The 15,205-nt window shown below is 46.6% G+C and overlaps 1 protein-coding gene across 1 annotated transcript in view; it reads left to right on the plus strand.

The window, feature by feature from the left end:
- The first annotated feature begins 12,674 nt into the window (after positions 1–12,674).
- Positions 12,675–15,205, plus strand: part of LOC130355330 (keratin, type II cytoskeletal cochleal-like) — a 29,522-nt gene continuing 26,991 nt past the window's right edge. The window contains exon 1 of the mRNA XM_056555359.1: positions 12,675–12,776. The gene's annotated coding sequence lies outside the window, so the exon portion shown is untranslated. The remainder of the gene's footprint in view (positions 12,777–15,205) is intronic.

The following is a 15,205-nucleotide window of genomic DNA, read 5'->3' on the forward strand; positions in this document are numbered from 1 at the left end:
TCTGAAGACCTGATTGGTCTCTGCGTGCCTATCGTACCTGTAGATTAGATAGGTCCTGCGTACCCTCGTGCCTATAGATGTGGCAGGACTTTGCGTAATCATCGTGCCCATAACAAGACAATCTAACTCAAACCTCGTACCTGTGGGCGTGACAGATCTTGAGTAAGCCTGTGGACGTGAAGTACGTACGCGTGATGTTGACATCACTGGACTAAACAGATTAATGCTGTCAACGAACTACCAAAGTACGCACCGTGGACTGCTACCACCGTATATTCAGTGCAAGTTTAAAAAGTATGCAAAGTATACTGGCACAGAGGTATGTGCTGTGTAACTATTTGTGATTGTAGAGTACAAGCTATGACCATCTGTACAGTAGGAAAGCTACGAACGTATGTGTAGTGTACTCCGTATGCATCCATGAGCGTATGACCAGTGCGAGCTATGTGTAAGGTAAGACAGTACGAAGCTAGATACGACAACAGTTATGAGCATATGTTTCTGGATAGCGACCCGTGTATGTATGAAAGGACGGCACGCGTGAGTGCAATATGACCAAGACAAGCACACGAACAGTGCTCAAGGCCTGAGTGTTTAACACTGTCTGTACACATTGCATATAACACAATGAGCGTATGAACAGTGCGAGCAATGTGTATGGTAAGACAGTATGAAGCTAGATACAACAACAGTTATGAGCATATGTTCTGGATAGTAACCCGCGTATGTATGGAAAGGACAGCACACGTGAGTGCAATATGACCACGACAAGCACACGAACAGTGCTCAAGGCTTCAGTGTTTAACACTGTCTGTACACATTGCATATAACACAATGAGCGTATGAACAGTGCGAGCAATGTGTATGGTAAGACAGTATGAAGCTAGATACAACAACAGTTATGAGCATATGTTCTGGATAGTAACCCGCGTATGTATGGAAAAGACGGCACACGTGAGTGCAATATGACCACGACAAGCACACGAACAGTGCTCAAGGCCTGAGTGTTTAACACTGTCTGTACACATTGCATATAACACAGTGAGCGTATGAACAGTGCGAGCTATGTGTATGGTAAGACAGTATGAAGCTAGATACGTCAACAGTTATGAGCATATGTTTCTGGATAGCGACCCGCGTATGTATGAAAGGATGGCACGCGTGAGTGCAATATGACCACGACAAGCACACGAACAGTGCTCAAGGCCTGAGTGTTTAACACTGTCTGTACACATTGCATATAACACAATGGGGGATATTTATCAAAGTTGTCTATGTCCCGCATCAATATAGACCAAACTACAGAGGGTTAGTCTGGTCTATTGTGCACCTAAGTTATCAAATGGCGCACAGCACTTGATAAATTCTGTGCACAGACTGCATTATCTATGCTTTAGTCTATATTTAAACCTGCTCCAACATGGTCTGACATTTCGGCGTACTTTCAGCCTATGCGACTTGTCGCTGAAAAGTCGCTTTTGATAAATTCAGCACCAATGCATTTTTCAATGCATTTCAGTCTAAAATAAACTTGCATGCATCATGTTCTAAAAATCCTCTAGAGCAAAAGTCGCAGAAAAGTCGCACATATTTAGACTGCGACTTTCTGTGCGACAAATTTAGACAAGAAAAAACAGTCTAAATCCTTTGATAAATCTCCCCCAATGAGCGTATGAACAGTGCAAGCTATGTGTATGGAAAGACAGTATGAAGCTAGATACAACAACAGTTATGAGCATATGCTCTGGATAGTAACCCGCGTATGTATGGAAAGGACGGCACACGTGAGTGCAATATGACCACGGCAAGCACACGAACAGTGCTCAAGGCTTGAGTGTCTAACACTGTCTGTACACATTGCATATAGCACAACGAGTGCATGAAATGTACACAACAGTAACTGTACCTGCTGCCTAAGACACTATGAGTGCATGTACAATATGCAGCACCAACTGTGGCTCCTGCATGTGACACTTATGAGTGTACGTACTGTAAACAAAACACTAACTGTATGCACAGAAGAAAAAGAGGGACGTCACTCACCAGGATACGGTGCAATTTTCTTTATTTCAATGGTGCAGAGACATGGAGCACGGACGCCAGAAGGTAGGACTAGCTCATCAGTGGGAAGCTGGGTGACAGCTGTTGCGCGTGCGTATCACGCTTCTTCAGACCCTACCTGTTCCGTGATGCGTCACCCTTAAGAGCACACCTCAGCGGGTGACGCACCTGGAACAGGTGCGTGCTAACGAATACATTAAAAACATTAAATAACAACTCGTAATGTATAGGATTAGCTGCAAGTATAAAAAAGTTTCTGTCTAGATAATACAAATATAGAAAAATATAAAAAAGTACAAAAATTAAAAAAATTATTCTTTTTCTAAAAATCATATATAGAAAAAGAGAAAAAGAGGAATCAAAAAGGCTATGAATAAATCTGGAACACAGGAATATGTATTACAAAAAGACACTGTAGTCCACTCTTTCATTGAGACCCAGGTTGCCGGCAGCATTAAGTTTTATAATCCATTTAGCTTCTGTTTGTAACAGGAGTTTTCTTTTGTCTGAATTTTCTTTGCTGCGGACAACCTCAAGTCCCTGAAAGAGTAGATCATTACAGATGCCTTTATGCTCACTGTTCATGTGTTCGATAAAACGGGGTGCACCTTCAAAGGAAAATCAAGATCAAAAAGATCAAGAAACCGCATCCAACAGTAGAAAAATGGACTCTAACAACAAAAAAACAAGTGGCCCTTTAGGCGGAAAACACGAAGGGGACCTAGAAGGAAAAGGAGAAGAGGACCTGGGTCGCCCCAAAAGGAGTACTCAGAGGAACAAAAAAGTGTCTTGGAACAAGTAGAAGATGTATGTTCAGTCATTAACCTTACGGACATGACACTCGACCAGGACACTACATCTCTGTTAAGTAGAGGTCTTAACTACTGTATTACGGAGGACTTCAACATAGTGGACTTTGAAGTAGACTTATTTAAGTCCATCAGAAAATTAAATCTGATAAAAATATTTGCTAACAAAAATATAGCTACGAGTCCACTAGAAGGGGAGATCCCAGCAGTAGTTGGCCCTCTCGGGTTTAGCGTCTTAAAAGACGCTACAACCAGCGAGCTCGAATGTCTCGACCATCTAATTGATTTGCAGGACACAGCCGAGGACCCCGAAGTCACTAGGGAGCTGTCATTTGAGGACTTTAAGGGTGGGATTAAATCCTCCTTTTGTCCTCAGGTGACACCGGGGAGCAATATCAACCTTTTTCATAGTAATGTACTTCGTGAGGTTAAGTCCCTCATCTATAAAAAAAGACCCTTGCAATTTGAGCCTAGGTGAGAGAAGAGCACTAGACTGTCTCAGGAAAAGAAACGACATTGTCATAAAAAAAGCTGATAAAGGCGGTAATGTGGTTGTTATGACCACAGAATATTACAAAAATGAAGCTCTGAGGCAGCTAGGCAATTCTCTCACCTACACCAAATTGCAAACTAATCCTGTCCCTAAAATTAGAGAGAACCTACAGGGTCTACTTAGAAAAGCAGTTGAAAATAATATCATTTCTAAAAAACGTGCTGAGAAATTGATTCCTTTTTTTCCTTCTAGCCCGCGATGGTACTTCCTGCCGAAGGTGCATAAGACCTTGGAAGCCCCCCCCCCCCCCCCCCCGGGAGACCAATTGTCTCGGGGAGGGGATCAGTCACAGAACCATTGTCCAGATACTTGGAGTGGTTACTGCGACCCCTTCTGCAGGAAGTGCCATCGCTGGTAAAGGACATCAACCAATTTCTTTTGTTTTTACAGGATTTAGTATGGTCAGATAACATGTTGCTAGCCTCTATAGATATAGAGAATCTCTATACTAGCATTCCACAAGATAAAGGGGTGGAGTGCATTAGGGAGATCTTGTCGCACTCCGGAAAGTCTGAAAAAGTGACCCAATTTATTTGTGAGTCCTTGGCATTCGTATTAAAAAACAATGCATTCCTGTTTGACGAAGTGTGGTACAGACAGATCGGGGGTGTGGCCATGGGCACCCCCGTGGCCTGCACATTTGCAAATCTGTACGTCGCCTCATTTGAGGAAAAATATGTGTTCACTACCTCCAATCCCTTCCTGAAGTTCGTCCGGTGCTATCTCAGATTCGTCGATGACGTGTTCATCGCCTGGGACGGCACCGCAACGAACTTCAGGGAATTTGTAGAATACCTTAACGAAAAAAAAAATGAAATGAATCTTAGATTTACTTACAAAGTCGATTCTAAAAAAATGGAATTCTTAGATGTTCTTATTGAAGCAGAGGGAGGGGAACTCCGTACATCAGGTTATAGGAAGCCCACAGCCTCTAATTCTCTGCTTCAGTTCTCGAGCTATCATCCTCAACACACAAAAACCGCTTTACCTTACGGACAATTTTTGCGACTGAGACGCATTAATGACACTGATGAAAAGTTTATTTCTCAAGCCGAAGAACTGAAGCAGAGATTATTGGCTCGTGGTTATCCTGTATTTATTATTAATACAGCTCTTAAGAGAGCCTTAGCACAGGATAGAAATAACCTACTCGCAACGAATAAAAACAGAAAAGCCAAAAAAGATACTAAAGAAAAATCCTCTGACAATCCAGCACCTAGGTTCTCCTTTTCTTTCAAATTTAGTCCCCTTGAAAAAGTTATAAAAAGAGCGGTACATAATAGCTGGTCCTTAATTAAAAGTGACACCGACTTAGGAAAACTTGTACATGACAGACCTCTCATCACGTTCAAGAGGTGTAAAAACCTTAGGGATGTAGTCACTAGTAGTAACTTCTGTTCCAACCCTAAAACCACTGACTGGCTCACAAGATCTGGCCCCACAGGGAACCACAAGTGTGGTACATGTATTTGGTGCCCCAATATGAAAATCGGTAAAAGTACCCTAATTGGTGGAGAAATCATACATGTTAACACCTTAATTACCTGTAGAACCCAGTGGGTTGTGTATGCGATGACCTGTTCATGTGGAAGGTTTTACATCGGTAGCACAAAACGCACCCTTAATACAAGATTTAGGGAACATGTTTATTCAGTTAAAACAAAAAAAGGTGCACCCCGTTTTATCGAACACATGAATAGTGAGCATAAAGGCATCTGTAATGATCTACTCTTTCAGGGACTTGAGGTTGTCCGCAGCAAAGAAAATTCAAACAAAAGAAAACTCCTGTTACAAACAGAAGCTAAATGGATTATAAAACTTAATGCTGCCGGCAACCTGGGTCTCAATGAAAGAGTGGACTACAGTGTCTTTTTGTAATACATATTCCTGTGTTCCAGATTTATTCATAGCCTTTTTGATTCCTCTTTTTCTCTTTTTCTATATATAATTTTTAGAAAAAGAATAATTTTTGTACTTTTTTTTATATTTTTCTATATTTGTATTATCTAGACAGAAACTTTTTTATACTTGCAGCAAATCCTATACATTACGAGTTGTTATTTAATGTTTTTAATGTATTCGTTAGCACGCACCTGTTCCAGGTGCGTCACCCGGGGAGGTGTGCTCTTAAGGGTGATGTCACGATGCCGGCTGGCAGGGAGTGGATCCTCTGTGCCAGAGAGGGATTGGCGTGGACCGTGCTAGAGGATCGGTTCTAAGTCACTACTGGTTTTCACCAGAGCCCGCCGCAAAGCGGGATGGTCTTGCTGCGGCGGTAGTGACCAGGTCGTATCCCCTAGCAACGGCTCAACCTCTCTGGCTGCTGAAGATAGGCGCGGTACAAGGGAGTAGACAGAAGCAAGGTCGGACGTAGCAGAAGGTCGGGGCAGGCAGCAAGGATCGTAGTCAGGGGCAACGGCAAGAGGTCTGGAACACAGGCTAGGAACACACAAGGAAACGCTTTCACTGGCACTAAGGCAACAAGATCCGGCGAGGGAGTGAAGGGGAAGTGAGGTGATATAGGGAAGTGCACAGGTGTAAACACTAATAGGAACCACTGCGCCAATCAGCGGCGCAGTGGCCCTTTAAATCGCAAAGACCCGGCGCGCGCGCGCCCTAGGGAGCGGGGCCGCGCGCGCCGGGACAGAACTGACGGAGAGCGAGTCAGGTACGGGAGCCGGGGTGCGCATCGCGAGCGGGCGCTACCCGCATCGCGAATCGCATCCCGGCCAGAGGCGGTATCGCAGCGCCCCGGGTCCGTGGAACCGACCGGAGCGCTGCAGTGAGAGGAGTGTAGCGAGCGCTCCGGGGAGGAGCGGGGACCCGGAGCGCTCGGCGTAACAGTACCCCCCCCCCTTGGGTCTCCCCCTCTTCTTGGAGCCTGAGAACCTGAGGACCAGACTTTTGTCCAGGATATTGTCCTCAGGTTCCCAGGACCTCTCTTCTGGACCACAACCCTCCCAATCCACTAAAAAGAAGGTTTTCCCTCTGACCTTTTTAGAAGCTAAAACTTCTTTGACGGAGAAGATGTCCGAGGAGCCGGAGACAGGAGTGGGGGGAACAGATTTGGGAGAGAAACGGTTAATGATAAGTGGTTTAAGAAGAGAAACATGAAAGGCATTAGGAATACGAAGAGAAGGAGGAAGAAGAAGTTTGTAAGAGACAGGATTAATCTGGCGCAAAATCTTGAAAGGACCAAGATAGCGTGGTCCCAACTTATAGCTAGGGACACGGAAGCGGACATATTTGGCGGAGAGCCATACCTTGTCTCCAGGGGAAAAAATGGGAGGAGCTCTTCTTTTCTTATCCGCGAATCTCTTCATGCGTGAAGAAGCCTGTAAGAGAGAATTTTGGGTCTCTCTCCATATGATGGAAAGATCACGAGAAATTTCATCCACAGCGGGCAGACCAGAGGGCAAGGGGGTGGGGAGGGGGGGAAGAGGGTGACGGCCGTACACCACGAAAAACGGGGATTTGGAGGAAGATTCAGAGATTCTGAAATTATACGAGAATTCGGCCCAAGGTAGAAGATCTGCCCAGTCATCCTGGCGGGAGGAAACAAAATGTCGTAAATAGTCACCCAAGATCTGGTTAATTCTTTCTACTTGTCCATTGGATTGAGGATGGTATGCAGAAGAAAAATTTAATTTAATCTCGAGTTGTTTACAGAGAGCCCTCCAGAATTTAGACACAAATTGGACGCCTCTATCCGAGACGATCTGCGTAGGCAACCCGTGAAGACGAAAAATGTGTACAAAAAATTGTTTAGCCAACTGAGGCGCTGAAGGAAGACCAGGAAGAGGGATGAAATGTGCCATTTTGGAGAATCGATCAACGACCACCCAAATAACAGTGTTGCCATGGGATGGGGGTAAGTCAGTAATAAAATCCATACCAATCAGAGACCAAGGTTGTTCGGGGACAGGCAGAGGAAGAAGAAAACCAGCGGGCTTCTGGCGAGGAGTCTTATCCCGGGCACAGATAGTGCAGGCTCGCACAAAGTCCACCACATCAGTCTCTAGAGTCGGCCACCAATAGAAGCGAGAGATGAGTTGCACAGATTTCTTGATGCCCGCATGACCTGCGAGATGGGAGGAGTGACCCCATTTGAGGATTCCGAGGCGTTGGCGTGGAGAAACAAAGGTCTTTCCTGGAGGAGTTTGCCTGATGGAGGCAGGAGAAGTGGAAATCAGGCAGTCAGGAGGAATGATGTGTTGAGGAGAGAGTTCAATTTCAGAAGCATCTGAGGAACGAGAGAGAGCATCGGCCCTAATGTTCTTATCAGCAGGCCGAAAGTGAATTTCAAAATTAAATCGGGCAAAGAACAGAGACCACCTGGCCTGACGAGGATTCAGCCGTTGGGCAGACTGGAGGTAGGAGAGGTTCTTGTGATCGGTGTAAATAATAACTGGAAATCTTGATCCCTCCAGCAGATGCCTCCATTCCTCAAGTGCTAATTTAATGGCTAGAAGCTCTCGATCCCCGATGGAGTAGTTCCTCTCCGCCGGAGAGAAGGTCCTAGAAAAAAAACCACAAGTAACAGCATGCCCGGAAGAGTTTTTTTGTAGAAGGACAGCTCCAGCTCCCACTGAGGAGGCATCAACCTCCAATAGGAAGGGTTTAGATGGGTCAGGTCTGGAGAGCACGGGAGCCGAAGAGAAGGCAGACTTGAGTCGTTTAAAGGCGTCTTCCGCTTGAGGAGGCCAAGACTTGGGATCGGCATTTTTTTTGGTTAAAGCCACAATAGGAGCCACAATGGTAGAAAAATGTGGAATAAATTGCCTGTAATAATTGGCGAACCCCAAAAAACGTTGGATGGCACGGAGTCCGGAGGGGCGTGGCCAATCTAAGACGGCAGAGAGTTTATCTGGGTCCATTTGTAGTCCCTGGCCAGAGACCAAGTATCCTAGAAAAGGAAGAGATTGGCATTCAAACAGACATTTCTCAATTTTAGCATAGAGTTGATTGTCACGAAGTCTCTGAAGAACCATACGGACATGCTGGCGGTGTTCTTCTAGATTGGCCGAAAAAATTAGGATATCATCAAGATATACAACAACACAGGAGTATAACAGATCACGAAAAATTTCATTAACAAAGTCTTGGAAGACAGCAGGGGCGTTGCACAGGCCAAAGGGCATGACCAGATACTCAAAGTGTCCATCTCTGGTGTTAAATGCTGTTTTCCACTCATCCCCCTCTCTGATGCGGATGAGGTTATAGGCGCCTCTTAAGTCCAATTTAGTAAAGATGTGGGCACCTTGGAGGCGATCAAAGAGTTCAGAGATGAGGGGTAAGGGGTAGCGGTTCTTAACCGTGATTTTATTAAGTCCGCGGTAGTCAATGCAAGGACGTAGAGAGCCATCTTTTTTGGACACAAAGAAAAATCCGGCTCCGGCAGGAGAGGAGGATTTACGGATAAAGCCCTTTTTTAGATTCTCCTGGACGTATTCAGACATGGCAAGAGTCTCTGGGGCAGAGAGAGGATAAATTCTGCCCCGGGGTGGAGTAGTGCCCGGGAGGAGGTCGATAGGACAATCATAAGGCCTGTGAGGAGGTAGAGTCTCCGCTTGTTTTTTGCAGAAAACATCCGCGAAGTCCATATAGGCCTTAGGGAGACCGGTTACTGGAGGAAGCACAGAGTCACGGCAAGGGTTACTGGGAACCGGTTTTAGACAGTCCTTGGAACAAGAGGGCCCCCAACTCTTGATCTCCCCAGTGGACCAATCCAGGGTTGGGGAATGAAGTTGAAGCCAGGGAAGTCCAAGGAGAATTTCCGAGGTGCAATTGGGGAGGACCAAAAGTTCAATCCTCTCTTGATGAGATCCGATGCTCATTAGAAGGGGCTCCGTGCGGAAACGTATGGAACAGTCCAATCTTTCATTGTTTATACAATTGATGTAAAGGGGTCTGGTGAGACTGGTCACTGGGATGTTGAACCTGTTGACGAGGGAGGCCAAAATAAAATTTCCTGCAGATCCAGAGTCCAATAAGGCCACAGAAGAGAAGGAGAAGGCAGAGGCAGACATCCGCACAGGCACAGTAAGACGTGGAGAAGCAGAGAATACATCAAGGATTGTCTCACCTTTGCGCGGAGTCAGCGTACGTTTTTCCAGGCGGGGAGGGCGGATAGGACAATCCCTCAGGAAGTGTTCGGTACTAGCACAGTACAGGCAGAGGTTCTCCATGCGGCGTCGTGTCCTCTCTTGAGATGTCAGGCGAGACCGGTCGACCTGCATAGCCTCCACGGCGGGAGGCACAGGAACAGATTGCAGGGAACCAGAGGAGAGAGGAGCCGAGGAGAAGAAACGCCTCGTGCGAACAGAGTCCATATCTTGGCGGAGCTCCTGACGCCTTTCGGAAAAACGCATGTCAATGCGAGTGGCTAGGTGAATAAGTTCATGAAGATTAGCAGGCATTTCTCGTGCGGCCAGAACATCTTTAATGTTGCTGGATAGGCCTTTTTTAAAGGTCGCGCAGAGGGCCTCATTGTTCCAGGATAATTCAGAAGCAAGAGTACGGAATTGTACGGCATACTCGCCAACGGAAGAATTACCCTGGACCAGGTTCAACAGGGCAGTCTCAGCAGAAGAGGCTCGGGCAGGTTCCTCAAAGACACTTCGAATTTCCGAGAAGAAGGAGTGTACAGAGGCAGTGACGGGGTCATTGCGGTCCCAGAGCGGTGTGGCCCAAGCCAGGGCTTTTCCAGACAGCAGGCTGACTACGAAAGCCACCTTAGACCTTTCAGTGGGGAACTGGTCCGACATCATCTCCAAGTGTAATGAACATTGGGAAAGGAAGCCACGGCAAAACTTAGAGTCCCCATCAAATTTATCCGGCAAGGATAGTCGTAGTCCAGAAGCGGCCACTCGCTGCGGAGGAGGTACAGGAGCTGGCGGAGGAGATGATTGCTGGAGCTGTGGTAGTAACTGTTGTAGCATAACAGTCAGTTGAGACAGCTGTTGGCCTTGTTGCGCTATCTGTTGTGACTGCTGGGCGACCACCGTGGTGAGGTCAGCGACAACTGGCAGAGGAACTTCAGCGGGATCCATGGCCGGATCTACTGTCACGATGCCGGCTGGCAGGTAGTGGATCCTCTGTGCCAGAGAGGGATTGGCGTGGACCGTGCTAGAGGATCGGTTCTAAGTCACTACTGGTTTTCACCAGAGCCCGCCGCAAAGCGGGATGGTCTTGCTGCGGCGGTAGTGACCAGGTCGTATCCCCTAGCAACGGCTCAACCTCTCTGGCTGCTGAAGATAGGCGCGGTACAAGGGAGTAGACAGAAGCAAGGTCGGACGTAGCAGAAGGTCGGGGCAGGCAGCAAGGATCGTAGTCAGGGGCAACGGCAAGAGGTCTGGAACACAGGCTAGGAACACACAAGGAAACGCTTTCACTGGCACTAAGGCAACAAGATCCGGCGAGGGAGTGAAGGGGAAGTGAGGTGATATAGGGAAGTGCACAGGTGTAAACACTAATAGGAACCACTGCGCCAATCAGCGGCGCAGTGGCCCTTTAAATCGCAAAGACCCGGCGCGCGCGCGCCCTAGGGAGCGGGGCCGCGCGCGCCGGGACAGAACTGACGGAGAGCGAGTCAGGTACGGGAGCCGGGGTGCGCATCGCGAGCGGGCGCTACCCGCATCGCGAATCGCATCCCGGCCAGAGGCGGTATCGCAGCGCCCCGGGTCCGTGGAACCGACCGGAGCGCTGCAGTGAGAGGAGTGTAGCGAGCGCTCCGGGGAGGAGCGGGGACCCGGAGCGCTCGGCGTAACAGGTGACACATCACGGAACAGGTAGGGTCTGAAGAAGCGTGATACGCACGCGCAACAGCTGTCACCCAGCTTCCCACTGATGAGCTAGTCCTACCTTCTGGCGTCCGTGCTCCATGTCTCTGCACCGTTGAAATAAAGAAAATTGCACCGTATCCTGGTGAGTGACGTCCCTCTTTTTCTTCTGTGCATATATTTGTGAATGCTGTATCTCTAAGGGAATTGGAACCACACAGCGTACAGTGCTTGCCAGCACTTTACGGAACTGTTTCGGACAGATTCAGGAACCAGGTTGCATACATCTTGCTGCTGAAGCACTAAGGGAGGAGCGCTATCTGGGGTAGAGGTGCCGACTATCCACTCTTGCTGAGTTAAAACACTAACTGTACCTGCTGTATTTAACACAAGCATTGTGTCCGTAGACATGATAGGTCTCTGCGTGCCTATAGTACCTGTAGATTAGGCAGGTCCTGCGTATCCTCATGCCTGTAGATGTGACACGTCTTTGCGTAATCATCGTGCCTGTAACAAGACCAACTAACTCAAACCTCGTACCTGTAGACGTGACAGGTCTTTGAATAAAGCTGTGGACGCGATGGACGCTCGCGTGATGTTGACCTGAATGGACTAAACAGATTGATGCTGACCACAAACTGCAAATGTACGCACCATGGAATGCTACAAACATATGATCAGTGCAAGCTTAAAGAAGATATCCCATGCAGCAAAGAAAAAAAAAATACCTAGCCATTCCATAGTATATTCAGCTACCACCTCTCTGACATGTTTGTGATTTTTTTTCCGCCCCCCATTCACCAGCTATTCAGCTCATAAATTCCAGTTACTTCCTGGTTATGGTGGCTATGCCTGTGATCTCAAAGACTACATTTCCCTGCATGCACTGCTCACATTTCCTGCTCTCAGCTGCCTGAGCAGAGAGCTTGTTACCACCCCTAACTTATTTTAGTCACTCCCACAGCTCTGCTAGCCACGCCCACATAACACTGAGCTCCAATCATAGCCCTGTACAGCAGGGTGGCCACGAGGAACCAAAATGTAATCTCAGTGCTCAGAGAGAGGGACCCTGGAGTTGAAGCTGCAGTTTTACACTGTAAAATCCTTCCCTCCGCCTCCTCCTCTCAGTGAAATAGCTTTACACTGGCACAATCACCTCCCCCCTCCTCTGCCCTGCACTCCTCTCTCCCCAGTGCTCAGTGTGACAGCTCCCTCCCCTCCCCCCTCTCCTCCGTTCTCAGTGTATAAACATTAGCAAGGAGAGGGGAGAGAATCAGCCTGTTTGGTGACTCTGCTATGATCTGAATCAGCCGGCATATAGGCAGTGCTGCTCAGCCAATCACTACAGAACAGAGGGAGGACAGTGTGAATATTCATCATATGGGAGGGGCTAAGGCCGAGCTCAGGGAGCTCTCTGCAGCACAGGGGTTTTCTGGGTAATAGTCACGTCACAGCCCCTGGATGCTGCTGATAACAGCCTGAATAGGGGGTCGAAAGTCATGAAAACCTGGAACAGCTGAATATCCTGTCAGACAGAAGAATGCAGGAAAAGCTTGTTTCTAAGCAGCATTGGTAATGGAAGTGAATTACAAACCTGTATAACTTTATCTTCTGCACTAAAAGCTGAACAATTTTTTACTGTGAGACTTGTCCTTTAAACGTATCAGAGATATGTTCGGTGTAACTATTAATGATTGTTAGTGTTGCTCGCGAATATTCGCAATTCGAATATTATTCGCGAATATCGCATATTCGCGAATTCGCGAATTTCGCGAATATAGCGCTATATATTCGTAATTACGAATATTCGTTTTTTTTTTTTTTTTTTTTCTTCACAGTACACATCACAGTGATCACCCCTCTCTGCTTCCAGCTTGTGTGGTGTAAAGAAGGCTGTAATACTACTGTGTGAGACTGGCGTGCGAAAATTCGCATATACGAAAATTCGCATATGCTAATTTTCGCATATGCGAATTTCCACACATGCTAATTTTCGCATGCGCGTATTTTCGCATACGCGAAAATAAAACGAGAATATAACGAATATGCGAATATTCGCGAATATATGACGAATATTCGTCCATATATTCGCGAATATTCGCGAATTCGAATATGGCCTATGCCGCTCAACACTAATGATTGTAGAGAACCAGCTATGAGCATCTGTAAAGTACGAAAGTACGAACGTATGTATAGTATATTCCGTGTGAATCCATGGGCGTATGAACAGTGCAAGCTATGAACATGTGTATGGTAAGACTGTATGAAGCTAGATACAACAATAGTTATGAGCATATGTACTGGACAGCAACCTGCGTATGTATGGAAAGGACGGCACGCGTAAGTGCAATATGACCACGACAAGCACACGAACAATGCTCAAAGTGTATGACCCTATGTCTGTACACATTGCGTGTGACACAACGAGCCTGTGAACTGTACACAACAGTAACTGTACCTGCTGCATGAGACACTATGGGCGCATGTACTGTATGCAACACTAACTGTGGGTTCTGCATATGACACTATGAGTGTACGTACTGTAACAAAAACACTAACTGTACCTGCTGCATATGACACTGAGCATAAGCACTGCATGCCACCTAACTGTGCCTACCACCTATAACACTATGAGCGTATGCACTGTATACCATACCAGTGTGACTGTACCCACTGCATATGACACTGCACATATGTACTGCAAACTACCCTAACTGTACCTACTGCATGTGATACTATGAGCATATTTACTGTATGCAGCACCTATGAGTGTAACCCCTACAAATAACACTATAAGCATATATACTGGTGTACAAACTAACTATACCTACTGCGACAACCCTATGAGCGCATGGACTGTATACAACACTAACTACCCACTGCAATATAACACTATGAGCGTATGTACTGTATAAGATAATACAATGTACCCACTGCAAGTACGCCACGAGAGTATGTGCTATGCCTAACCCTGTAACCTACTGCATGCTACTATGACCTTGTGTACTATATACGATACTGTAACTGCACCTTCTGTATATGATGCTGCAACGCATGTATGTACTATATATATATATATATATATATATATATATATATATATATATGCATTTTTTTTATTTATTATATATATATATATGTATTTTTTTTTTGAGTGTACGGTATGAACGTTATGAACAACTGCATGAATGCTATGAGTGACTGCACGGTATGAAACGCTATGAGTGACTACACGGTATGGACGCTATAAATGCCTGCACGGTATGGACGCTATGAGTGCCTGCACGGTATGGACGCTATGAGTGCCTGCACGGTATGGATGCTATGAGTGCCTGCACGGTATGGCTGCTGTGAGTGACTACACGGAGCGAAATGCTTTGAGTGACTGCACGGTGTGAAACGCTATGAGCGACTGCACGGTGTGAAATGCTGTGAGTGCCTGCACGGTGTGGACGCTATAAGTGACTGCAGGTAAACATCATGAGTGACTGCACGGTATGAACGCTATAAGTGACTGAACGGTATGAGCGCTTAAGAGTGACTGCACAGTATCAATGCTGTGAGGGACTGCATAGTATGAACGTAATAAGTGACTGCACGGTATGAACGTAATAAGTAACTACACGGTATGAACGTAATGATTGGTATAAATGCAGCAAATGCACCGTGTACATATGTAATATGTTGTAAGAATGCACGGAATGCAGGCTTGCAAATAATGATCGCCCAGTTATGAGTGAATCTATGGTAAAGGCGCAGTGGATGTAAGTGTGGAAACGCTACAACCCGTATGAAATGAGCACAGGAACTATTTGCATACTGGCACCCTATAATGACATGGCTCAAATTGCCTTGAGAAGCTAGAAGCCCCCCCCCCCCCCCTCCAGTACCTCCGAGGATGCAACATTGGGGCTCTGAGGGCAACGGGCGTCCAGCATATAATGCTGCCGGCATGCAAACATTCCCCCCCTCCCCCTTACACCACTAAATACCCTCTGCAA

Source organism: Hyla sarda, chromosome 2 (assembly GCF_029499605.1).
Source record: "Hyla sarda isolate aHylSar1 chromosome 2, aHylSar1.hap1, whole genome shotgun sequence".
Taxonomy (NCBI): domain Eukaryota; kingdom Metazoa; phylum Chordata; class Amphibia; order Anura; family Hylidae; genus Hyla; species Hyla sarda.